This window comes from Chionomys nivalis, chromosome 13, assembly GCF_950005125.1.
Source record: "Chionomys nivalis chromosome 13, mChiNiv1.1, whole genome shotgun sequence".
Lineage (NCBI taxonomy): Eukaryota > Metazoa > Chordata > Mammalia > Rodentia > Cricetidae > Chionomys > Chionomys nivalis.
Genome location: NC_080098.1, coordinates 61,477,042 through 61,504,688, shown reverse-complemented (window position 1 = coordinate 61,504,688; position 27,647 = coordinate 61,477,042). Strand labels below are relative to the sequence as shown.

The 27,647-nt window shown below is 44.0% G+C and overlaps 1 protein-coding gene across 3 annotated transcripts in view; it reads left to right on the top strand.

Moving 5' to 3' along the window:
- Atxn1 (ataxin 1) overlaps positions 1 to 27,647 on the top strand; it is a 384,541-nt gene that overhangs the window by 24,879 nt on the left and 332,015 nt on the right. The gene's annotated exons all lie outside the window — the stretch shown is intronic.

The window sequence follows — 27,647 nt, the reverse complement described above, 5'->3', positions numbered from 1 at the left end:
ATGTCCTATCACTGAATTAAACAACAGGGCTTACTTAGTTTTAAAGCCGTGAAGGCTCGAAGGTGGCACAGAATAAAAGCCATGGGTTTTGTTTCTCTTTGTGACAAGCTGCAACATATCTCAAAAGGTGTCTATTTCTGTCTGGGCAGGAAAGGGTAAACACTGGCACTCTGCAGCAGAAACAGGCTAGGCTGGAGAAGTGCAGACAGTAACTGACAAACCCATGCCCCTTGTTGGGAAGTCAGCCCATGGAATGTTCTGTAGGACAAAAGGAATGGCGGAGATATTTCAGTTACATTTTGTTCTCGGTCAAAACCTTCTCAAACATAAATCTGCTGTGTGGTGGAGGATGGAGACAGCAGTTGATTGAACTTGAATGGCTTTCATTTCATGAGAGGATCCCACAGAAAGAGGTGCTTGTTCTGACAACCATATTGTTGGCTTTCTTTGATTTAAGGAAAAAAAAAATCAAATCCCTGTTTACATATCTGAGAGGATTGTTTTATGGACAAAGGCACGGGTCAAATCGTACCACACTGGCTTCAGCTACAACAGAGAGAAACATCTCTAAAACGAAATACAAGTGTTTCTGAGCCCCAGCCGGAGTCCACAGTAATGATACGAGTTGGTGATATGAAACCATTTGTAGTTATAATTCAGTTGTAGGTGTGCTTCTTTTTAAGTGTAGAAATCTATTTGAAAAGAAAATTCTAATCTCTTGCCAACATCCATTTTTATTTGTGCATAATAGGGGACGAATATGAATATATATTCATATGTATGCATAATTGTAGAAGTCAACTTTATTTTGTTTTCTTTTTTGTTTTTTTCTGCAGCAGATTAGCTCCCCCCCCCATAATAACATCTGGAATTGTTTATGACTGTGGAAATTTCATAATTACCCACAAATGTGACTTTTCCATGTTGACCTATCCTGCAGAGGGCTTGTAGCCAGTACTCGTGGCTGATGGAGCTGCCCTTTAGAAGTAAGAGCTCTGTCTGCCTCAAGTTAAAGCTCCACTTTCCATCCTAGGAGCAGACAGTCTATTGTTCTACGCTGGGTTTTGAAACCCCAGATCCCACTGACATTGACCTAGTGCAAGTGTGATTGCTGCTATTAGATACCACTCCTGAAAGTTCCGTGGCCTGGGATGCTGGAGACTCTGAGGCTTCTCAGGGGGTTTGAGGATTTAGATAAAGGATAACTTAAAATATTTAGGGTTGTGGGCCACGCTGTGGTAGCAGTAACATCAGCTAGGTTTTATCCGTGTTTTAATTTGTAGGCTCTGAGTATCTTACATTTAATTTCAATTTTTTTCATTGTGTTAAATTATCCTTCTGTTTGTGGTTTTCTTGTTTTGAAAATATTTGATTATTATTCCTCTGTTACTTTGACGTTGTTTCGAGACTTAGTCGCACATAATCCAGGCTAGCCTTGAAGTCCCGCTCCTCCTGCCACCGCCTCCACCTGTGAATCATCACACCACAGGCAGCAGAAACTATTTTTAAAACAAAACAAATTTGCCAGGTATAGTGGCTCCTGCTGGGAATCCCAGTATCTGGGAGGCTGAGGCAGGAAGCACACCTGGCTACATGGTGAATTCCAAGGTAGCCTGGGTTATAGAGTGATACCCTATTTCAGAACATAAAACACAACCCAACCCAATTCACATGGAGAGCTGGTGAGATGGCTCTGTGGCTATCATTGCTTGCTGCTCAAGCCTGGCATCTTGAATTAGGGTCCTGTTATCTCTGTAAAGGTAGAAGGAAGAACTGACTCCACAAAGCAGTCCTCTGACCTTGCCACATGCTTGGTGACATGTACCCCTATCCCATGTCCACACACAATAAATATAACATTTTTAAAATTAATTCCCATTGAACTACGAGTTTCGATTTGCTCATTTTTTTTTTTTTTATCTCTGCTGTCTTTTCTGTCTTAGTGCCCAACCATGGCTTCTCTGCACTTCTGTTCTAGGATTTCGCCTTGCTCTGAGGGTGAGGGTTTGCATTTCCTGTTCAGCTTCTCATTGCATCTGAGGTTTAAACTGTTGGCTTTCTGTTCAGCACTCTGCTCCCTGACCGGACTGACATCAGTCCTTACAACACCGTTCATCTCTTCCTATTTCTTGTTCCTTTATTTCCATGGAGGAAAATCTCCTTGTTATTAAGAAGTTCATTTTGGTGTCGCTTCCTCTAGATCTCTTAGAGTCCTCTGTTTTCTCACTGCAGATACACGTCCCAGCTTCTAACTGTAACTACTGTGAGCAAGACTTTGGGGAATCGGTTGTTCCTACACATGGTTTATGACATTGCTCTCGCTATTTAAAAAATGATTAAGCTTCTCTGTGTGTTCTTTGCTGTGGGTCAGGAACTTGACCTGCCTAGCCATCCAACACAGTAGTTAATCACAAATGGGTCCTCTGAACCAAATAATTAAAAATAGACCGAAGTTTCTGAACTAGGCAGTTGGCAGAAGAGTCCGTAGTTACATCTGTGCGTGGTTAGGGAAATAGTTCATGATATTTAAATAACATCAGATTGGCTCTCTGAGGTGTGTGTGTGTGTGTAATTCCTTTCCCTGAATGCTATTTGACTGTCAGTTAACCGTGTGTGTGTGTGTGTGTGTGTAAGAAAACAAATGCAAGTGTTTTAAAATAGAATCTCGGCATATAGTCCAGGCTGGCCTCAAACACTTGGCAAGCCTCCCCTCTCCACCTCCCAAATGCTGGGTTAGAGGCATGAGCCAGATACAGCCAGCTTTTTGCTTTTTATTTTTCTCTCCTTCCTTCTTGTTTTTGAGACAAGGTCTCTCACTGGTCCAGATCGCCAAGAAGAATAGACAGGCTGGCCAGTTAGCCCCTGTGTCCCTGTTCTCCCTCACTGAGGTTATAAGCAAGCACCACCATATCCACCTTATTTTATTTTTTCTCTTAAGGTGGGATTCTGGGGATCAAACTCCTGTCCTCCTGCTTGCAAGGCCAGCATTTACTTGATAAGCCATCTCTCCAGCCCTTTCTATGGAGAAGCAATGGTTTCACTCATGTTTTTCTCTTTAACTGACTGTTTTTGGGAATTGGAAATCTTTATGTCTTTGGATTTTCTGCTCACAAGTTATCTTTGCTAATTAATGGCTTTTTGGAGCTCTAGTGATTGACACGAAATACTGGTGAGTTTGTTCAATTTAGAGTGTAATGGGATTTATGCCTGGAATATATGTCAGACTCCAATGCAGTGTGGCATCAGTGTAGACATGTCAGTAGCTGGGTTGGAGAATTTGATCCTTCAAATTGGACTTTCCTTTGGGCTTACTTGTAGTTGGGATTGTACTATATACACCTACTTTGGGCCAGTTCTAGAGCTACAGCATGACTTTAAAATATTTAGTTGGTCATAAACTCTAAATTTACATATGATATAAAGCCTATTGCTTCCTGACATTTTGTTGATGTTGCAATTGGAGTGGCTCTTTGTATCCTTGGAGAAGGCTTGTTTTGAGGTTGTTTTCTTTCTCCCAGAACAACCGTTGTATTAAGCTAATAATTAATGCTCAACTAGCAAAGTGAAGGGAGGTTAAGATTTATGTTTATTTATTTGCTTCTGCTGGGGCTCAATGAGGCCAGGCAAGCAGTCTACCACTACGTCTCAAACCCGGAGATGAGGGATTAGCGAAGAAAAAGAAGCCTTATATTTGCATCCCTGGGCATGTAAAAATTAGATATGTGTTTCTCATATTATTGGGGTTATATGTTAGTATTATGAGTTAATAGTAGAAACACTAAAATTAAGAGCTGTGACTTGAACTTGCTGCAGTAATTGAAATTAATCACCAAGAAGTAACTTGGATCAATTTCCTCACTCACAGAGCAGTGCATCCTTAAGTTTGAAGTATCCATGCTGCTGTGATTATTTAGTAGTTTTTTATTCACTCATGATATTTCAGGTAAGAAGAATGTTTAAGCATCTTTTTGTTTAACTTTGTGGACATTCAAAATCATCGTCTAATTTCTCGTAAGCCTGCTGTTTGTTGGATGCTTTGCTTAGAGAACACTAATGTTGAGGAAGTGTAATGTGTAGTTTCAGATGGGTTAATCTTCGATTTCTTTTTCTATGGTACTTAAGGGACAGCTTTTAATAAAAGTGTATTAGTTACTTTTCTGTATCTGTGATTGAAAAAAAAGATCATGATGATCAAAGCAACTCAAGGAAGAAAGGTTTAGTTTAGCTTACAGTTCCAGAGTCCATTATGGCAGGGAGGGCCTGGCACGAGGCAGAACAGCTGGTCACACCTCCATTCACATGCAAGAAGCAGAGAGAGCAACAGGAAGTAGGGTGAACCTATAAGCCCTCGAAGCCTTCCCCCAGTAACATACTTCATCTAGCAAGGCTCCACTTCCTAAAAGTACCATAGCCTCCCCAAATGGCACCCCTGATTGGGGAACAAGTGTTGAAATACAGGAGTCTATAGGGGGCTCTTCCTATTCAACCACCACAAGGAGATAAGTTCAATTTTCAATTATTATTCTTTGTCAATGTGTAAGATATTAGACTTCAATATATTTTGGTAAATTGAATAGATAGAAACAACAGTTGTTTTTGTTTGTTTTGTTTTTGAGACACAGGCTTGCTGGATATTCCTGGCTGGCCTCACACTCATGTTTATGGGTCCTGCCTCAATTTCCCACATTCTGGGATTACAGCTGTGTCCCACCATGTCTGGTTTAGTAGTTCCTGTCATATTTTAAGTTAGGCTTATATCATGTCCCATGACAGAATTTTGTTCTCTTCGAGAAGACCACTGATATGAATGCTTAATGACAGCCTCTGACCAGGCACCTGGTGCTTGCTGGCTTCACACATTTATTATGGAGCTGTTAGTTTTGTCTCTTTCAGTTACGTGGCCTAGTCTTCAGACATACGGATAGAATTACAGTTGAAAGAGCAGGACTTGTTTGTTGATAGTTTCACTTAAAAAGACATTGGTAGTAATTATTTGCTTTTCAGATTTGTGGTTGGCAACACAGGGAGAAATACATATGATGCTCAAGCCCCAATACACAGAGCCTGGGGTTTTCTTTTTCTTTCTTTCTTTCTTTCTTTTTTTTTTCCTGGCTAGCCAGCATGCCAGGGGATTTAGGAGGAGTTAGTCACCCTGCTAATCATTTAATCCTCATGGTAAACCTACACACGTTGTCATTATCACCACTTCACAGATAAGGTCAGTGGGTTAGTAGATTGCCCAAGGTCATGGAATTGGTAAATAACAGTATGAAGGTTCAGCTCACACCATCTTGACCTCAGCCCCCAGGCTGGTAATGAGCGATACTTCATCACTTTGCATTGCTGACACAGAAGCCCTTTGCAAAATTCTTTTTACTAAATATCACATATGCAGAAAGGCCTATCTACAAGATAAATGCGAGTCATTCGGTAAACTCTCATTTTGACTCTCTACCCAGATTTTTAAATGGCCACAAACTTGATGCTCCTGTGTGGTACTCTCTGATCTTGACGCCTTTCATCTTAAATTAAGGCACTGTAAAGGGCTGGGACTGTAGTTCAGTGGTAGACTGTTTGCTTAGCATGCACAGGGCCCTGGGCTGAATCTCTAGCACCAGGAATGAGGTGAGGTTAGAGGGAGCCATTATAGAAAAATATTACACACACACACACACACACACACACACACACACACACACACACACACACTGCAAAAGTCCACCCTTGCTGGGTCATTTCTCCTTCTGTCTTCCCTTACATATACCAGATCCCCTCATCTTCCCTTTTTACTGTCATAATTATCAGAAACAAACAAACAAAAGAACAAAAAGAACAGTGTTAGCTCTGATTTAGAACATCACTGAGAATGCCCCAGTGTCATATTCAGGCCCCTTACAGTGACTGTCCCTGGGGATTCTGAGCGAGGCGACACGTTCTTATGCTTGTCTGAAGGGCTCTGTCCTCTTCCATGTAAGGTGTGCAGCCAAGGGGCTGTAACAAAGGGGCCAAGTGCGATGCGTTATTTAAGTTGACTGTGCTGACAGCACTCTCACAGGCTTGTCAGGTTATAATTCGCCAACATTAGCTCTATAGATGTGCTTTTTAATAGTGACTTAAAATAGCGATGCATTTTTCAGAAGCAGTGTAAGGGCTCTGCGTAGCACAATCAAAAACCCTTGAATGGAGCATGTTAAGATAACACGGCCTTGTTGTCTCTTAATATTTCAATGCAGCCATTTAGCAAGCAGTGGTGTGTGTGTGTGTGTGTGCACATGTATAAAATGAAATAGATTCTGACCATGGCAAGAATGACAGCATTCTTTCATTAACTGGAGAACATATTTGAATAATTCTCTAAGCTGTTGTTCAAAAGAGGTCTTTTGGTTTTAAACAACTCTGTCTTAATGATTTGGTATTTAGAATTTAGAACTATATTGTTCTTACATTACTTACATATATTTATAAATATTTAATGGGTTTATTTTATTTTTTAGACTAATTGTGTGTGTGTGTGTGTGTGTGTGAGAGAGAGAGAGAGAGAGAGAGAGCAGGGTCGGGTGGGGGAGAACAGATAGACATGGATGCCACAATGCAAATTCAGAAGTCATGAGTCACTTCTCTCCTTCTGCCACACGAGTCCTGGAAATTGAACTCAAGTATTCAAGTCTGTGAGAAGTGTCTTTTCTTACCGAGCCACCTCGCTGACCCCAGAATATGTCATAGATTTCAAAGGATGAAGAAGGATGTCTTAGCAGATCATTCAAGTGCTTATAAGGTCTTCTGCATATAAATATGTATGTGTACAAGACATTTTATGTACACATTTACAAATGTATGCTTGCATTGGCTCACTATTTTCTGGAGCTGTCTGCATTTCTATGTGTAAATATAGTGTATGTCTTTTATCAGCTGCTCTTGGAGGATACTTTTATGAACCAACTGTTTATTTGACTTTCTACCTTTCTGTCTTCCTTCCTTCTCTTCTTTTTTATTTCTGTCTTTTTTTTTTTTTTTTTTAAGACAGGGTCTCACAATCTAGCTCTTGGCTGGTCAGCCTGGACTTGCTATGCAGACCAGGCTGGCCTTGAACTCACAAAGATCTCTGCCTGCCTCTGCCACCCCCCAACAAGTGCTGGCATTAAAAAAGTGTGTCACCACCCTCGACCCCAACTCTATGATTTTGAATTTTCTCATATGGGTGTGTTGAATGGTCATGATTTTGGTCTGGAATAATAAGTAGTTATATAATAAGATTTTACTGTGTCCACTTCCTCTTCAATTTGTGTTGAGACAATGTGCGTATTAACCTTTAAAGACGGGGGGTGGGGAGGAGAACCACAGACCCACAGATGACAATTTGTTGCCGCCTGTCCATTGTCCCAAAACCATGCCATAAAAATGTGGAAAGTAGGAAACTCTTGGCAGAGGCACTCTAAAAGTGCCTGGGAATGTTCTAAGGACTGCTCCCTGACAGCGATCACTACAGGGACTGGCGCCAGTGAAGAAAATGTACAGTTTCGTTCTTCAGAGAAAATAAGGGCTGGGGCTGCTTTAAATAGCTCAGGAAACGTGTCGAGTGTTTACTTGACATTTGCTGTATTGAACACTAATACTGAAACATTCTTTGACCACAGAGAATGCCTGGGTGGGTGGGGCGGGGGTAGATATGAGCAGAAGAGAGAGAAAACAGCCACCATGATTCAGTCGCCGTCAAATGGTAAATGGAGTTTGTCAGAATACGGAGATGCCAGGGAAATAAATGACCGCTTGTTTGATCAAGCAGCTTTGGAGGGTGGCGGCTGAAGGCAGAGGGCAAAAGCACAAACAACTCCCTTGGATTAGGTTTCCATGGCTGGAGGCCGTCTTCACCAGGGCTGTCAGAGCCTTGGAGCTGTTGGCTGCTCTGGTTGGGGTTTCAAGGTCTTCAAAACAGGATGAATGACCTACTTATTTATTTATTTCTTCATTTTTAAATAGAGCCTGTTATCTGCCTTGTCTACACATGCTTTTGTGTTTATGTGGCAGGGTGAAGGGCTCCAGCGCCCTCAGTTAGTGAGTTATTTATTTACTTACTTTTGTATTTGTTTGTTATTTTTTTATTTTTTTTTGAGCTACATACTTCTTTCCTCTCAGTGTTTATTTTATGTACATGAGTGTTTCGCCCACAGGTGTGTCTGTGTACCACATGCCTGAAGTACCTGAGGAGTCCAGAAGAGGGCATCAGATCTCTTTGGGCCTGAGTTTCAGATGGTTGTTAGCCACCATGCAGGTGCTGGGAATCAAGTCTGGGTCTCCTAGAAGAGCAGCCAGTGTTCTTAACTGCTGAGTTCTCTCTCCAGCCCCTAGTACCCTTATTTTAAGTGCAACTCAGTGCTTTCAATATTGGTTCTCCTACTCCCACTTCCAATGCATCTCCTGTTCTGTCCCAACTTCTCCCTGCTTTCCCAGACGCTGTTTCTGTGGGTCTTATCCCAGAATGGGGCTCGGGCAGGAGAGGCAGCTCTGAAATGGAGAGCCCCCCCCCTTTTTAAACATGCCTTGTGATTCAGTAGCATTTAACATGGTAGAAATTGGGTCTAATCTGATTTCTGAGGTTAGTGAGTCCTAGGCTACAAAGCCCTCTTGCCTTTGAGGGCAGTTTTGAATAGATTACCCAGTGAATTTTAAATGTATATGTTAAAAGCTAATTGGCACATGTTAGAGGTCCAGGAATGTGAAATTGTGCAATGTTAATAAAATTTGTTTGAAAGCCTCTGTCGTCTATCTTGTCAAACCCAAGATGCTTTGGAATACCCAAGAGATCATTGAAACTCCCTCATAGATTGGCCCAATGCTAGAAACCCCAAGTGGAGGAGAGGCTGTATTTATAGCTTTTCCACTGGCTTGGGAGTTGACTTTGAATGAATCATCTTAAACCTCTCTGAGCTTTGTGAAATTAGCTCCGGGAAGATATGTGTGGCTGTGGGAGGGGAAGAACTGAAGTTCACAACAGAGGGAGTACGTGAAGGAGAACTTTCTTACTAGAATAGAGCTGTAGGCATGAGCACAGTCCTCGCGCAGGGCCCTGCTCTGGCTAAGTCTCACCACACATAGATCCAAGGGAGAGTAGGGATTTTACCAACATAATCTGGGTGTGATTTTTTTTTTCTGAGGGGAAGGGCACAGGTTGAACCCAGGGCCTCACATATTCCAGGGCAGAACTCTACTAATTGAACTATATCCCCAGTTCTTACTATGTTTTATAGAATAAAATATATTTTTACTTGCATTGTTTTATATTTAATATACGTTTTGTGTATATTGGCTTACCTTTAACTTCAGTAAGTTGTGTGATCACACATCCCTAAAAAGGGATTTTTATTTCTATTATTACTGTTTAAACTGCAGTCAGGAGAGCTGGAGGCATGGCTCAACATTAAGAGTACTTTCTGCTCCAAACTGCCTGTACCTCCAGCTCCCGTAGACCCTATGCCCTCTTCTGACCTCCCTGGGCACCAGAACATGTGTTTGATTGTTTTTATCTATTTACACATAAGTTAAATAAATAAATCTTTAAAAAATTGCTGTTAAACAGTACCAAGTTCCATTTATTATTTGGACATTCAATTTTATCATACGAAGGGACTTCTGAGGTATTTGAAAAGTTTCTTTTTGCTCTGTGGCTACCTTCCTGACCTCCTATGTTCGCTGTCATTGTTTGCTGTTGTTTGTTTTCAATTCATCTGAGGAGAAGGAAGAAAAGTATCCAACGTTTGTGAAGAACCTACTGTGTGCTGGGCACATGTCTTCAGTGATTTCGGTTAGAGAGTCTGCTTCCTGCTTCCCTATTGCTTAGCCACAAGAACCAGGATATGGGAGAAGATGAAATATGCCTCACGCTACAGAGAGTCGAAAGGAGAGCCTTTAATATAGCAGTAGCTAAAGTGCTACCTCATAGCTGTGGGTTTCCAGATCTTCGTAGACCCAGTGCTGGAGGGGCCCTTTGGGCTGGCAACCTCCTGAAGCTTGTAAACCACGGCTACACCACCTCTCCCTGCTTAGGGCAATTCAGCTATTGCCTCACTGAGGTTTCCTGGTTGTGAGAGAGACACAAGCATAAGCTGCCATGACTCCAATTTCAGCCAAAGAATATTGGCTTTCCATGGTATTGTGTGTTTGGCTCTGAGTTCCAGCTGCGTGTAATCAGAAAGCTGACTTTGGATGTGCAAACATTTCAGAGAAAGTTTACATATTAAATGCAATATCCTTGATCCACGTTCTCTTTGCTCCCTACGTCGGCCGGTCTTCATTCATTGCTAACCCCACAGGAAGGCTCTGCGTGAAGGTCCCTTTGGCTACTCTGCAAGACATCTGCGTGTGTACCCTGGGAGGATGAGGGGGAAAGGAGGGAAAAGATAGAAGGCACAATTTTTAGCCACGCTGTAGCTGATAATAAACTCTTATGGCCAGGTGCTTTGTATAAGGGTAGGTGCAAAAACAAAACAAAACAAAACAAAACAAAAAAACAAAAAATCCATCCTCAATTGTCTAGAGGTAGCTATCATTCTGTAGAAGGCTCTGTCCCAGGGTTTCTAAGCACTGGAATTCTCATCAGTTGGAATTGATGAGATTCTAACCAGCCTTGGAAGTTAGATTTCTATAACCAGCTTTAGAAGTAAGCTCGAAGGTTTGAGAATCTTTAGCAATTATGTATATAGAGATGTCACATGTACCCCACCAACATGTGCACTTATTATGTCTATTTAAAACAAATATTTGTTGTTGTTGTTATTAACATTGATATTGTTGTTTCCAAGACAGGGTTCCGTGTAGCCCATGGTGACTTTGAGCTCCCTGTATAGCTAAGCCTGACACTGACTCTGGATCTTTCAGCCTCTGGCTCCTAAGTGCTGGGATTAGGCGTGCATCATCAACCCAGCGCTGATATAACAACAGTGTGTTATTATCATTATTGTTGTTGTTGTTATTGTTGTTGCTGTTGTTGAGATTGGATTACACAGTGTAGTTCAGGCTGGCCTTAAGATTTCCCATCCTCGTGTGTGTGTGTGTGTGTGTGTGTGTGTGTGTATTGGGACTACAGGTATGTACCACCACAGTCCTAGATATAGTTTTAGAAGAGGAAGGATCTTTAACGGTTAGGATGAAGTCTTCAGAAGACCAGAAATGGATGAAATCCAGATGATGGGAATGGGTCTCCATGCTTCTCCAAAGTTGGAGCGCAGCCTTGTTGGAAGGTGGTGCTGTGTGTTCATTTGTCTTGGCTGTCCCAAGATTATGATGTCACTTGTGTCTATGGATGGCCTTACTCCTCACAGTCATGACCACGTCACTAGTGTCTATGGATGGCATTACTCCTCACAGTCATGACCACGTCACTAGTCTCTGTGCTTTGGTGTCATCTGAAAGCAGAAATGATCATCCTTTTAAGGAATCAATAAAATTTATATACAAGAATGGTGGGTTTGTTGTAGGTGTAACTCACATTTCCTGGTTTTCTGATATACCTGTGTAGCATGCAGAGGAAGATACCATTCACTGGGATGATGGTGGTTTGGAGGGATGGGAGGGAAGCAGAGGGGTGAGAGGAAGGCAGTCGGTAGTAAAAGAAGCAGCTCCCGCTTTCCTCCCTAGCTCTCAGATTTTGCCTGCACACACCATGCTTTTTTTCTGAAAACCAGGATTGGCTGGTATAACTCTCAGACTTACCTCTTAAGTTTTTCAAAAATTACTTTGTGGGTATCCATGCTTTTGCTTGAATGTACGTTGCTCGCTGTGAACATGCAGTACTCATGGAGACCAGAAGAGGGCACCAGATACTCTGAGCCAGAGTTACAGACAGCTGTGACCCACAATGTGGTGCTAGAAATTGAACTCAGGTCTTCTGGGCAACTGCTGAGCCCTCGTTCAATCCTCATGTTTGCTTGTCCATATTATTTCCCTCTCTCCATGCCACCATGAACCCCTTCTTTTCTAGAGCACAAAGCCCAGATGAGCCTCTGTCCTTGCCTCACCCCCTTCCCAAGCCCTTGTCTGCACAGCTTGTGTTAGCAAGCCATTCAGTGTCTGATCTCGTCACTCACAGATCTCATGCCTCAGGTAGACTTCTAGTGATTCCAGGTTTCTACTTTCCTTAGTCACTGGGGAGGCATGTCCAAAAGAGCAAGTGCCAAAAGAAATTAATGGCTTTTTCATCTTTCTTTCCTCTTTGAGAAAGTTAGAGTGCTCCAAAAACTCCAATGCCTTCTTAGCCAAAATGAGGGTGAAGGCCTTTGTAACTTCCTTATACAATGGTAGATGATAGGTAAACATGAGCTTCATGAATGAATGAATAGGATGGATGGATGGATGGAAGGATGGATGAATGGATGGAGGGATGGATGAATGGATGGGTGGATGGATAATCTCAAGTGGTTCATATATGGTTTCAATTATTTTTGTGTGGTGAATGGAAGGAATGGTCTAAGGGATGCATCTTTCGCTTTCAGTGGACACAAAGCTTGCTGATTTAACTCTACGTGTGCTGAATTGTCCTCATTAATATTTACACCAGTCATTTTCTAATAAATATAAGCTAAAAGGAGATACAAATACTATCACAGAAAAATAAATGTTTAGCGCAGGAAAAATGTGTTTTTAAAAGCCCTTTAGAGTCGTTTCATGTATCATCTTCTGTATTCTAACACAGAATAATATAAAGTAACTATATGAGTTCTTTTAGTTTATTCATTAACTAAGTTGTTGTTCACATTGAAAGTTTTCTATAAGTATTTAATACTATTTTTCTTATTGAGGACTGAATAGAGGTCTCAGAGGTTAAGAGTGCTCGTTGCTCTTGTAGAGGGCTCTGGCTCAGCTCCCTGCAGCCACATCAAGAGCTCACAGCCGCCTGTGACTCCAGCTCGAGATGGAGAGACCCACGCCCTCTTCTGGCCTCTGTGGGCACCTGCATGTGCCCTCTTTCTCTCTCTGCCTCTCTCTCCCCCTATCTCTCTCTCTCTCTCTTTCTCTCTCTCTCTCTCTCTCTCTCTCTCTCTCTCAAAAGAAAATTAAAACTATGGTTCTTAAAATTTCACAATTTGGAACTGTTTTCTTGTCCATATTAGGTGTCTTTTTGAACCTCATTTACTGAGAAGATATTATTTTTTATGTTAAGGAGATTTCAAGAAATAGCCATTGACTATTTTAGCATACATATCACTTTGGAATTATTTATGAATTTCATTGATTGTTCTTACAATATAATTACATATACCTATAATTGAACTCCAATTTAAGTGCTCCTTCTTTCCTGTCAAATGGAAAAGTTAAACAATTACAAAGGATTGAATTTACTGAGTACAATTTACTTAACTTTCTGGGGACCTGGGCGGGGCAGACATAAGGCGTTTATTTACTTACAACCTTTTTTGTGCACAATATAACCTCAGAGCAGCAACTTGGCAGCTGAAGAGGAGTTTTAATAATACGTCACTGTGCTTTCCATTCTGTTCTTATTTTCTGAAAATAAAAGATATCCATGATGTTTAGCTGCCTAGACTTAGGAGGGAAGATCTAATTGCACCCCATATGACTTGAACTCCCGGGAAACTGGTCCGAAGTGGGACTCTGTTAAGACGTTATTTTGTTATTGAGGAGGTCCTAACAATTTGCATTTTTAAATGATGACTGAGGGGCTGGGGAGATACCTCAGTGGGTACAGTGACTGCCGTGTAAGCTTTAAGACCAGCTTTGGATTCCTGGCACCCACTAGACAGGCCTGGAAGCATGTGCCCGCCATCTTAGCCCCTGCGCAGCCGCAGTACAGGAGGAGCTCCGGAAGCCTTTGACTGGCCAACCTAGCTGAATCAATGAGTGGCAGGTTCCGTGAGAGACCCTGTCTCAAAAAATAAGGGGGACAGTGATTGAGGAGGCTACCTGAGGCCGACCTATGGCCTGCACACCCATGTGCACACATGTACGTGTGCACCCTGACACATGTTAACTCACAGACACACACACACACACACACACACAAGCACAAGATGAATTCGGCCTCAGTGTCATTAAGATAGATATTAAGAGCTTTCAGAATCAGTGGATTTAACTGTGATTTCCTGATCAACTTTTTAACATTCAGAATATAAGCCTCTCCTTCTTCTGCAGGCTTCAGCTTAATATGAATTCCATATTATGACCAGAAGGGAACGGTATGTCTGTATTTTAAAAAGGAGGTGCTGATTCATTTTCAGCAATAGCAAGAACTAGCCACCTGGGGAAGAGTCAACCTCAGCTGAGAAATTGCTTCCACTGATTGGCTGGCGTATGCATCTGTGGGGGCATTTTCTTACCTCCTAACTGGTGTTGGACGGCCCAGCGCCCCCATGGGCAGTACCATCCCTAGGCCGCTGGGTCTGGGTAGTGTAAGAGCTATAGCTAAAGAAACCAGAGGAAGCAGAATTCCTCTGTTCTCTCTGCTTCAGTTTCTCCTGCTGGTTCCTTCCTTGAGCGCCTTCCCTGGCTGGACTGTGACATGGAAGTGGAAGCTGAATCAATCCTTTCCTCCCCAGTCACTTTTGGTCAGTGTTTTTAGCACAGCAACAGAACCCTAACCGGTGCCGAGGGGAGTGTGGAGTGAGGTGTGCAGAGAAATACCAGCTCGCTTCTCTTCGCCAGTCCTTCCCACCATGTGTTTTGTTCTCATGTTCTTGGCTCTGAGGAAATTGAAAATATCTGTATTCATTGAGTCCTCCCTCTTGAAACTGTTTGAGTTTTACTAAAATGCCCTTCCACCTCTTGTCTGTTAAACTAGTCCAGGGACAAGTCGGAATAGCTACGGGCAACTTGCGGGAAAATGGTTTCTCATACGTGGGCGTAGATGCTGTTGTGTGAGGGAATGAGCAGTGGATTCTAGCTAAGTGCAAGTCATTCTCGATCTCAGCCACTCAAGAAAGGGAGGAAATTTTGAAAACTATTCCTGATATTTCAATAAGGTGATTGTTGAAATTTGGCTTCTGATGCAAACTGAAGTGAGCTTTTCTGGGGCGGTTGGTTTCACCCGTACGTATTTGCCCTGGCTTGAATGGGAAAGGGATTCCTGGAGCCTCCATCTCTTCAGCAGTGAGTCATTGCCCGTGCTATTGAAGCGTTTTCTACCCTTTCTTGCTCGGTGTAGTTTGAGCTTTTCCCTGGCTGCTTTGACTCCTTAAGAAACTCACAGGAGCTGATGAGGAGTCACACTCCTCTGGGATGCAAATAGAGTAAAAAATAGAAGATGTTAGAATCCTGAGTCAACAGAAAACCCAGCTCTCAGACTTGGGAAGGCTATGGAGGAGTCTGGCTGAGCCCAATAGATCCAAGCAAGATGCACCAATTAAAGGACAGGGAAAATGGTTTTGGGGAGAGAAGGAATACTCCTACTTTTCTCATTGTCGCTCGCCAGGTGACCTCATTGTAAAACAACATAGATGCTTTCTTAGCCATCCATCTGACCCACCTGTCTGCAAATGTACTATAATTTAGGTAGCATGTATGATATTAAAATAAGATGTGTTGTTTCTTTGGGAATCTCATGTTAGTGTGAACTTCTGAACTTCCCATGTTTCTCTGGAGACCCAGGAACTAGGCGAGGCCTTGGTAGGATTCCCCAGCTCTGTGACTGATGTTTGCCCAATCACTGAAGTCTGTGCAAGGCTAGTGTCTGCAGTCTGCCTGTGGTCAGGGTGTGTATAGATGTCCTGTGGGAATTTGTAAACGAGAAGGTGGCAGATGGAGAGGCCCCTGTTTTTCTGCTCTGTTCAAGGGCTTGCTTGCTCTGGCCGAGTGCTTTGTCACTCGGGAATGGACAAGATGACAGACTACTGTCCTGGAAGGTGTAGCTCCTCCCAGTGTGCAATTTTGGCAGAAAGTCCCTGGGTCTTAGTAGTTCTACTAATGAAGAACATCTACAGGGCGGGGAGATGGCTCAGTCAGTCAAGTGCTTGCCATGCAAGCATGAGGACCTGAGTTTGGCCCCCTAAACCTCTTGTAAAAATAAAAAAAATCTGGCTAATGTATGTGCCTGTAATCCCACTTCTGGGGAAGAGGAGATAGGAGGATTCCTGGGGTTTTCTGGCCAGCCAGTCTAGCTGAATCAGAGCCTCAAAATCAGCAAGTGAAAAATAAAGGGTGCAGGGTGCAGAGCAATGTGCTGGACACTGATCCCTGGCCTTACGTGCATCTCCACACGCATACATGCACGTACACGCGCGCGCGCAGGCACACACACACACACGAGTTAAACAACTCTCGCAGATTTCATGATTTTCTTTCTTTCAATTTATGCGGAGGAACTGGATGCTGTCACCCCCCCCCATTTCAGTGTCTCATGAAGTCTGTCCATATTTAGACAAACTGCCCCACTGTATTAAAGACAATGGAGCTCTTTGCTCACCTGCCGGGAAGAGCTGATGGAGCAAAACCTCCAGCGGAGGCTTGTGAGTCAGAGCCTTAAATGTTACTAACACGAGGAGACTCTTTTGAACATGAAGTCACCATGCTCCAGGTTCCTTGGAACTGTCCTCGGAGGCTCTTTGATGAGCTCCAACACGCTTTGGGGGGGGAGGGGAGAAAGAATGGTAAGGAACTTGAGTTTGGACCATTGCCAGAAACTCTCAGATGGTAGAAGCGTCATTCTGTGATAAATATTTAGTGAAGCTACTTGGCTCAGGGGCCCTTTTAAAACGGCTTTGGGGTTCAGGAATTCTGAAAAGTTGGAGCTTCTTTGTAATTCACATTTCCTTCTAAGGAAGGCAGTGCACTGTTATTAATTTAAAAAAATACATATATACTTAGAAGTTAAAATTGTGTAATCATCTTAATGCTTTGAAGAGGTTCTTTTGTGACTAAACTTTGGAACATATGCTGTTGAATGCAGGGAATTTGTCCAGAAAAGCTTAAGGAAATTTAGCCTACGCACTGCGATTTGCTCGACTTCTAAGTAAAAGGTTCAGCTGCAGGGGTGATAAATAGCGCAATTCTATTTTATCTATGAAAGATGGTGTTTGCATTTGGTCTCGTCATTCTCCTTTTAGGATTAAATCATAATTGCGGCTCACTTCTTGTGTTTGATTTATAGTATTAAGTTATAGGCAAGCTGACTGTATGAAATTGAACTCATTTCAACTGTACAAGGAAGGTTGTTCGGGGAAAAAAAAAGATGATAACAATCATTTTTTATAGCACGTAAATGTCTCGAGATGGAGTACCTGGATTCTTAAAGCAAGAGCCAAGACAATAATAGTGTATGCCGTTGCCTTTGGAAGGAACTGCTCTCTTATGAAAAATAGCCTTGCCGGAATTCAAAGCTCAGGGTCTGTAGTTGAAATTCAATGGAACGCACAGCAATGACTTGTAGTCCTTAGTATAATTCTCCCTTCTTCCTAAGGCATTTGCACTAGTGTGGGTAAGAATGTAGCCTAGAGTATTTTAAGGATTACATACCCACAAGTAAGGTGTGTGTATGCGTATGTGTGCATGTGTGTGCATGTGCTTATGTGTGCATGTGTGTGTGTGCATGTGTGTGTGTGTGCATGTGCCTCTCTGTGTGTGTCCAAGGGTGCCTCAAGCTCATGTAAGGTGTCTTCCTTGCTCTCTCTTCTGAATATATCAAGGAGGAAGGCTCCTTTACTAAACCCTGCACTCGTTCTTTCAGAGAGTCTGGCTAGCCAGCTCGCTCTGGGGATTCCCTGTCTGCCTCCAGCTCCCTGGGATTACATGGGCCACCACGTCCGCTTGACTTTTCCTTGGATTCTTGGGGTTCAAATCTAGGTTCTTACACTTGCACCACAAGTGACTTGCCGACTGAAGTGTCTCCTGAGCCTCAGCAGATCTGTGTTAAATGGGGAAGGAGAACCTTGTCATTTATATTAGAATGTTTTTGATAAACCCTTCCATTGTCTTCTGGTCATTTAAATAACTCCTTGTCTTTGTAGCTTGACACAATTCTGTGCATGCAAACACATTTCAAATTAAAAGCAAGAAATTTCTGTAAAACCAAAGCATCTCATATACAGACACACACACACACACATGAGACAGACGCAAGGAGAAGGAGTGTCTAAGTTGCTCAGACATGCCTTGAATTCTTGATTTGCTAGGTTGCAAGGACTGACCTCGAACTCCCGGTACTTCTTCCCCAACCTCCTAAGTTCTAGGATTGTAGGCATGCATCAGCTTGCCCTGCTGGTGCCGGAGAAGCTGACTGCTGGTGCCTCGTGGCGCAGGCTGGCTGGGAGATGGAGCATGTGCTGTGTTCTGGTAAGCAGCAACAGTGCATGCTGCTGATTGGTGCTCTTAGAAAGAGGCTTGGAGCTCTTTACTTCTGATCAGTGTACCTTGTGTTTGTTCGAGGCAGGTTGTCACCATCTACCCTAGCCTTGCCTTGACTTTGTGATCTTTGACCTCTGCCTTCCAAGTACTGCGATAACAGGCATGTACGGCTACACTTGGTGGTAGTCACGCAAGTTCTCCACAAGGTCCCAAGATCCCTGGCAACTGTATTTCACCATGACAGCCTACCTATAAATGATTTTTCTGAGGAGAAGGTTGTCATTGCAATAAGATCCACAAAGGATTTTCTCAAATAGCCTCTAAGAGCCAATCACTTAGAACCAAGAGACAGGGAAGCCAGTGCAGGCCTAAGCACAGGAAGTAAGCCATCAGCCACCTGTGTTCAATTAAAAGTGGTCCATGGTCAGGCCTTGTTATGAACTACTCAGGTAGACATTGTAAGCATACCTGGTGCATACTGAAAACATTATTTTGGAAGAGTGAATAGAATAATTTGAGGGTGTCCGTTACCCACAATTTGGAGTGGCGAGATGCTGTAGCTGGTGGCAGCTCCTGCTTTTTATTTGTATTAGAGGTGGTAAGGCACAAGATGGGGAGGAAATGTGAGGAAAGGCGTGGAGAGGAGCAGCCATCTGCTTTGCATTGGAATGAAGAGGCTTGCAGAGAAGTGCCCACTTAGAAATGAGGTGGTTATCCCTCAGGTGGTCGAGTTCCTAGCCTCAGCAAAATACTGGGCATTTGCAGAACCAGGCCGTGGTATCAGGGACTGGTCTAGGCACTGCGGGCCCAGTGTCTGGCCTGCATAAGTTCCTGAGAACCTATTTGTTGAATGTGTTGTCTCAGCTTGCTTTCCCGGAAGCCTTTCAGATGCCTACAAAGCAAGTTCTGTTATTCTTCTCTACAGCTGTAAGGCAACAATTATTTACCTTAGGTCACGTGCCAGGTGGTGAAGGATTTAGGCCTGTCCTCTGAGTACCTGCACGTCGCCCAAATAACAGGTGTAGAAGAAGCTAGATTTTTACATGTTTCGATGGAAATTGGGGGAAGAGCACAGCAGGGGTAGAAAGAAGGGTAAGGGCTGTGATGTTCATCGGTCATCGTCAACTTGGCTGCACTTGGAATCCCTGTGGAGACAGGTCTGGGCATGTTTGTGAGATGTTTGTGGAGAGGTGTAACTGAAGAGGAAAGACCCCACCCTGACTGTGGGCAGCACCACCCCATGGGCTTGGTGACTAGACAGAGTGAAAAGGGGGGGGGACAAGCAAAAAAGCCGGCACCCACACCCGCATTTCTCTCTCTGTCCCCTGACTGCAAATGCAATGAGAGTAGCTGCCTTAAGCTCCTTCCACTCTTTCTTCCTCATCAGGATGGATGATGGACCATATCCTCTCAAACCTCCAGCCTTAATGCACCCTCCCTTCCCTGAGTTGCCTTTGTCCCGGTGACAAAGAAGTACCTGATACAGGGCCCATACGGATAATCAGGATGAGTTTATCTTGTGGTCCTGAATCAGCTTTGCAGAGATTCTTTGTTCAATCTGCGATCACATTCACAGCTTCTGGGATGTGGATATGGTTTGCAGGGAGCCACCATTCAACTCACTGGAGGAAGGAGGGAGAATGGGAGCATCTCGTGTGCTTTGGAAAGATGTCTGTGGTGCCATGTTGCAAAGAGGTCCTGAAACCGGGAGATCATCTGGGAGGCTGTTGTAGTGGAGACCGGAAGAGAGATGGAGAGGCGGGCAAACTGTAGTCTGTCTGGCAAATGCAGCAGTAGGATTGGCTGGGTTCAGAGTAGCAGATTAAAAAATGAAACAAAAAAAGAAAAAGAAAGAAAGAAAGAAAAGAAAAAAAACTCTGAGAAAACATGGGATGTTGCTAGGTGGGTGACCATGCTCTTTGATGAAGGAGAAATTGGGGGGCAGCTGGGGCAATGGTGGTGATGTCCATGTGAGCCCTGGAAAGAAGGGATGTCAGGCTTAAGTTCAGATGGACGGATCTGCAGGTCGATGGCTACATACTCTTAAGTGTTGTCAACTTGGTGATGTTGGCGGTAGAGCTAGGAGCCTGGACCCTTGTCTGGTGGGAGCAGGGAAAGTAAGGCGAGTAGGCAGCTCTGGGCTCCAGTGAGACGGACTGTGGCTCTTGATGCTGTTTTCATTGTCATCTCCCTCCTCCTCCTCTTTCTTCTGCTTTGTGCGTTGGCATCCTTACTGGCTAGTGTTGGTGTGTACACATTTGCCTGTGTATTCTCCTGAACGTGTGTGGGCGAATGTAGAGGCCTCTTAGGCCAATCAGCTTTGTGTTTTGAGACAGAGTCTCTGATTGAACCTGAACTCATAGATTTGGCCAGGCTGACTAGTCAGTGAACTTGGGGAATCCTATAGTCTCTTGTTTCCCAATTGCCCATGTTCCACATGCACCCCCGAGACTGGCTTTCCACCTAGGCTCTGAGGATCGGAACTTTGGTCCTTAGTCTCGTGTTGCGGTCACTTCCCTGACAGTGCCAACCCCTCACCTCTCGTTCTCCATTGCTGTGCAGGGCACTGAGCTGGCACCCACTTATCGGTCTCATTCCTGGCCCTTGGTTGGCATTTATGTCAGAAGCGGGAAAGGCAAGTGTGTGGGGATGCAGACACTAGGAAAACCAGCTAGCCTCAGCTGTCATGGGCTCTCACAGAAACCTGTGTGTGATTCGTTTTTGTTTCACTATCATTGGTTTTCTTTCAGTCTTCCATGCTCAGCCCCAAAGGCCTGATTGGCAGATCCGCTGTCTGAGTTTCCTTGGTTTAGATTATATCCTTTTTCTTCAAAGCCATCTTCATTTATTAACCTACATTCATTTTTAATTTCAATGCTCCGATCAATAATTATTCCACTTGACAGTTTTTGACAGTCTGCTGCTACATTTAGCTGTTTAGCATGAATTCAAAAGGTGATCTATCAATTTGCACAAATGAAGTGAAATCGTCCTTGCCTTCCTGTGCTTGGGGATATCTAGAAAAATGGGCATGTTTATTTTGCCCTGAGAGAATTTAAACTCAGAGGTACTTCACAGTTTTCTATGCAAGGGTATTCAGGACTACAGATCTTTGTATTTTTTTTTCTTCTAGGTAGGTAAAATTGTATTTATGCTATTAAGGTCAGATTTCTTTTAAATTGGGATTAAAATCATGGAGATCAGTTGTCATTAGACATATGTTCATTGAGTCCTTGTATACACAGCCGTGCGCTGCTATGGGAAAACTGAAGAAGTCACGTGACCGGAGTAAGAAAGCCACCCTCCAAATTCTGGTGGGTAGAAAAATTAAACAAACAAAAAAGGACAATTTTGCCTTGCTACCTATCTGCCATTGAGACTTGCATGTGGAAATTCCACACACATGCAAAAACCTATGAACGAAAGGACACAGTGGTCTTTGCGTGCATCTGTGAGCACGACACAGGCAAGGAAGAGCCAGGCTGAGGCGAAACAGCAAGGAGGAATGTCTCTCACTGAGCGACGGTGCTGGGATGTTGGCAGGCAGTTCAGATGGTCTCCACCATAGCTGTTGGTTTACATGTTGGTAACTTACCAGAGAGCCTGGAATATTGACTTCCTGGCTGGGTTGTGCAACTGAACTCAGCGTCCCCAGTGAGAAGCAGCACAGATGTGAAAGCCACCTTTCTCCTCAGCAACCGCAGCGCCACTGGGTCTTGGGGGGACATGGACTTAGTGGGAAAGGAGGTGCTGGCCACCCTGTTCCTCTGCAGTAGGTTTTGTTTTCCTTTCTTGGTTTGGGAGATTTGGCCTTGCATATCCTGGCAGAATTTAGGGAAGCAGGCCCTGACTTTCTGGAATAGTCTTTTATTTTATCCCAAGCCTATTATTAATAGGCATCATTCATTGCTGTGTGTGTGTGGGGGCATATGTGTGTTTGTGTGTGTGTGTGTTTGTGTGTGTATGTGTGTAAAAGTTTTTTGACTTTTATATTGAGCTTTTGTGTTGGAGCTCAATAGGGCAAAGGATTTAGTGTTTTCTGGATAACACTGGCTCCCCCCCCCATTTAGTTTTCTTAAGTCCCTTCACTGTTTACCGTACTTTGTTGTGGTAACTATGGGGCACTACTTGTTACCCTGGGTCTTTGACTCTTGCTCTTCTCTGCTTACTCTGGTGTTTGGGTTGTAGCTGGTGCCGGCTTCCATCCTCTGCATGCACCTGGAGGTAAACTGCAACACTGTCCTGCAGAGTCCCGTTCACTCCCTGCCCATAGTAAAGCAATGCAGAGATGAGTCAGAAACGAGTAGAGCTTGTGGTGTATGCCCTGCGAACAGTGACGTCAGAGGGTTGGCTTGAGCCATACATGCCTGCTACCCTCATTCCCTGCTTAGGAGCCCAGAGGGTGGCTTCAGGTCTGTTTTCAAGGCTTTCCATGCTGATTCGGAGCTAAGTGACAGAGGGGCTTGCGTGGACGCCATAATGATGGGGTATTAAATCTGCCTGGAAACATCACAAGCAGTTTTTTGGGGCTCCTTCTGCCTGTTCTCTTTGTGCCAAGCAGCAGGGGAATGGACTTCGTGGCTGGAAAACTCCTCTATTGATTTTCTTTGAGAGACAGTTGCATGTTGGCTGAAGATCTCAGTAGTTGTCACAGTGCCCGTGCTCCCTGAGAAGTGTCTGTGTGGAGTCAGGCAGTTGCCTGGTGATCAGGGAATTGGCCTCAGTGAGTGGGAGTGGACTGTCGTAGCCTGCTGCTCTGTTTGGATCAAGAGAGGGTTGGGTTTTCTAACCAAATGGGAAAAACTTTGACCATTGGCTGTCACCCCACCCAGTCATCTTTTTAGTGTGACCTTGTGAGCACCCACCCCTTCCCCTGCTAGCCTCGATACTGTCTGCCTCTGTACTGCATGAACCAGGCTGGGGCACTCTCTGCCTCCTTTTGAAGGCAGTCTTCTCTTAAATATATCAGTATAGGGCTGGAGATGTTGCTCGGTTTGTAGAGTGCTTGCCTGCATGCATGAAGCCGTGGTGTATACCATGGCGGTACATATCTGTCTTAGCACTTAGGAGGTGCAACCAGGAGGATCAGAAGTTAAAGAGCATCCTTGACTACATAGCACATTCAAATCCAGCCTGCGTGGCATGAGACTCTGTTTCATAACAGAACAAAGCAAATATGAACATATTTCCTCAGGAGCTGACTGCGGCAGGGGTGTGGTAATTATCTTTCATCAGTTAGCCTGTACATTCATTTCCATAGGCCTCTGAGTAAGCACTATCATCTCCCAGTTTCCGGTTGAGGGCATATAATTCTCACCATACTCTTGATTGGTCCCTTGGAAGCTTTGAGGAACATATATCATGGTAATTCCTGCACCAAGCTGTGTGGACTGCAGAGCAATATGGAAGATTCCATCTACAGCAGGAACAGCCCATCAAATTCCACTGACCCAGTTCAGCCTGTTGCCTTTTTTTTAATATAAATAAAGTTTTATTAGAACACAGCTTTGTTTCACATTGCAGCTATTTTCATACCACCTTTGGCTGTATTAAATTGAGTCATTGCAGAATAGGCTGTGGTCCAACAAAGCTCATGTAATAGCCGATCCTTGTCAAGCAAATGCTCACCCTTGTAAGTCACTAATGTGCACAGAGAAGTCCCCTACCCAGTGCCTCAACTTAGTAAACAAAGGGGGCATCCCAGAAGGAACATGAACTGCCAAAATCACAGAGCTGGTTAGCTGGAAAGCAGGACCTGCTTTCTGGCTCCTTTTGTGTTCCTCCCCCTGATGCTGGCAGAGGGGTGTTGTGAGCCTTATGGTTTACAGACGGCCAGCCGCGACACCAGACTGAAATACAACTTCTTTCCATGGTAGGGATGGTTTGTAAACTGCCTTCCCCAGGCCAGCACCAGCAGCCAGCTTGGTACCCATTCTCACATATTCAGGGTGTATGTGCCCATGGGGCGGGTCACACGTGTGCCATGCCCTGCCTGAGGAGGTCAGAGGATAAACTCAGGTGCCTTCACCTTCCACCTACTTTGAGACAGGGTCTCTTGTTCGCTGCCTCATAGGTCAAACTAACTAAGCCCAAGCACTTTTGAGGATTCTCTTGTCTCTCCCTAGGGCGTCTGGAATAACTAACCCTCTTGCCGCACATCCAGCTTTTCCATGGGCTCTGGGACTTCCAACTCAGGTTCTTAAAATGACACAGCAAGTGTGTTCCCCTCCAGCCCTCACTCATTTGCCAGATGAACATCACCTGCCTTGTGCCCAGACTGGGGACCAGGACCCTTATCTCACAAATATGGACTAGACAAGCTGGCAAAGCGCCACATGCTATTTTCCTGGCACTGGGTTACATGCCATCACGTGGGCATATATAAGCTTCAGTGGTCAAGCTGGACGCGGTGAGTTTTACCTGTCGTCTCAGCCCTCCTCAGCGAGCTGAGGCAGAAGGCTAGCAAGACCCTATTTCAACTCCCTCTTCCCTTCCAAAGTAGCAATCATACATAAAGAAGGCTGGTTCAGTGCAGCCCTGCTGTGGAGGTGTGAGCCAGGAAGTGGCTCCTCAGAGTTGGGAAGGAATAGCGTTCCCAAGGAAGCTGGAGTATTTCAGGAATAGGAACTGCAGCTGTACTGACTGGTCCTCTGACTAGGCAGGGTGTCTAGTAATTGGGAAATTCAAGCAGAAGTAGGGCAAAGGGTACATGGGGAAGAGATAACAGGAAACGGACGACCGGATGGGAGCCAGGGCATTTGCTGCTAAGAAGTACGGACTGCAGTTATAGTCTTAGGGACTCTGTGCTGTGGGTTGCAGAAGACAGACCTCACAAGAGCAAGCCCGCATGTGTGTATGCATGCTAAGCATCCTGTGTGGGTGGAGTAGACAGTATCAGCCATGCAGAAATAGGAGCTTTGTGGAACCTAGGGCTTTGTTGGTGGCAGGTGAGGGATCTATGACCAAGCTGCATTCCTAACTCTTTTCAGGGGATTGGGTTGTCAGGACAGGTTCTCATACAGCCCAGGCAGACTTTGAACCCACTGTGTAGTTCAGACTGTTCTTGAACTTCTGACCCTCCTGCCTCTGCCCATGGAGTGCTTGGATTACAGACCTTCACCACATACACATTCTGACTGAAGTAAGAGCTGTCAGACACACAGCTGAACGACACCGTGATTCATCAACCAAAACCTTTTAAAGCTGCTAAAGTAATGCTATCTCTGTGACCATTGTTTATCTTCTTAATCATCCAATGCCAACGGGACAATATCTATTGCCCCAAGTCTGCAATAATTTTTATTCAAAACAAAACCGTTGAGAACTATTGCTTTGGCTGGCAGCCACGCTGATTTGTCGCTGTTGTTTTGAGAGCACAGATGATTAACTTTTGGACTTGAAGGGCTCCACCTTTTACTACGTGTATAAATTCGAATATGTTATTTTCTGTCTCTAAGCTAGAGAGTAAAAGAATGACATTTCTTCTTATGATTGTTATAAAAATATACTAATTTATGAATAGCATGTAGCGTGCATGGGCAGATGCCCAGTGTGTGTGTATGCATGTGTGTGGGGGGAGCAGAGGGAATGGGGATGGCCCACTAGGCTACTGTCATTCACTTTGGCTAATACAGGCATGTTTTAGAACAGAAACTGAGGAACGCGAGTTCAGATTGGAGGATTACACAACCTGTTGTTATCTATGCGAGGAACATAGGGGTCAGCCTTTGGGCAGAGAGAAAGATCTTTTCAGATAAAGATCTAGGAAACTGAAGAGTCCATATTCCAGGCATGCTAGAGCAGGAAGACAGGTTAACTTAGTAAAATCTGCCTCTGTCATCATTTTTCCTGGCATAGAATACACGGATACTGGAAAATTTCATAGCTCATCGTTTTTAAAGTTAGCCATAGATTAGAATGTGCCCAGGGTACACCTTATAAATTAATTTAATGAATTAATAATATCTCTTTCAAAACACATAAAAATAGGGCTAGAGAGAGATAGCTCAGGGGCTGAGAGCTCTTACAGAAGATTTGAATTCAGTTGCCAGCACCCATGTAGAGGCTTACAGCTGTCGATAATTCTAGCTCTGGGGGACTCCAAGCATTTCTCTGGCCTCCTAGGATACCAGGCATGTACATGGTGCACTTACGTGCAGGCGAACACTTATGCACATAAAATTAAAACCCACGAAAACAAGTTACTACACACACGTGAGACCTCTTTTATATATATATTTATAGGACCTTACTGTTGTGAGCACAGTACCATGGAGCTTTAAAGAGAAATACCGCTACAACATTTACCATACCCCAGACTTTAAAACATTATGTAATATGCATGTTATTAAATATTCATGTATCTGTGCTTAGACAGTAAAAACCAAGTGAGATATTTTATTTTCTTTTTTACTTATGTGGTTTTCAAAATGCATATATATACCTATGCTTATACGACATATATTTCTGTGTTTGTGTATGTATGTATACATGTATGTATGCATGTATGTGTCTACTTGTGTGGTACCAGTGACGAAACCCAGGGCATTAAAACACGATTGGTAAGTACTCTACCCCTGAGTCTCATCTGCAACCCTCTATATTGTTTTAGAAGTCTTAACACTAAGGAAATAAGAATGAACTTGGCATGCTGGATGGAATGTGCCCTCCTGTGGGGGCACTGTGACACAGACACTGATGGTTGCCCTCTGCTCTACCCATCTAGTGACACTTTAGCTGGTGCCCTTCTTAGCCTAGTGAGGTGAGGACTGGCTCATGGACAGGGGGCAAAGTGAGAAATGACAGCGGCAGTCTTAAGCACATACAGGGTTGTCATTGGGTGGGTTTTACTGGATGTTTAATTGTTTGAGCCTGGGCTAAGACTGTGACACACGATTCGAGTAATTTATCATCACTTCTCCCATGCAAATCTACACCCATACACTCTGAGGTGTTGCCTCACACCTGGAGGCAGAGACAGAAGGCAGATGTGGGAATGGGAAATGACAGGCGGGTCTTTGGTCTGTTCCATGGTTTTTCACATTCCTGACTCCAGCTTTCCGCGTCTGAGGTCGGGGTAATCAGAGTTCTGCCAACCTCAGAGGGTTCCTGCACAAGTCCATCATGGGTTATGAAATACTATGCCTAGGAGGCTGTTGTTTAATGCCAGCTCCAGTCCTGTTCCCTATGGTGATTATGGAACAGTGACAGCTTCCTGGACCCCAGAATTAGAGTGACCAGACAGGTGAAACTTAATTAACTCTTTGCTTACTCCATGTGACCTGAGCCTTAGAAACTGGAGGAAGGTGAGCATTCTGGTTTCCAGACAGGGATGTGGAGAATTACCTGGGAGTCCTGTGGAG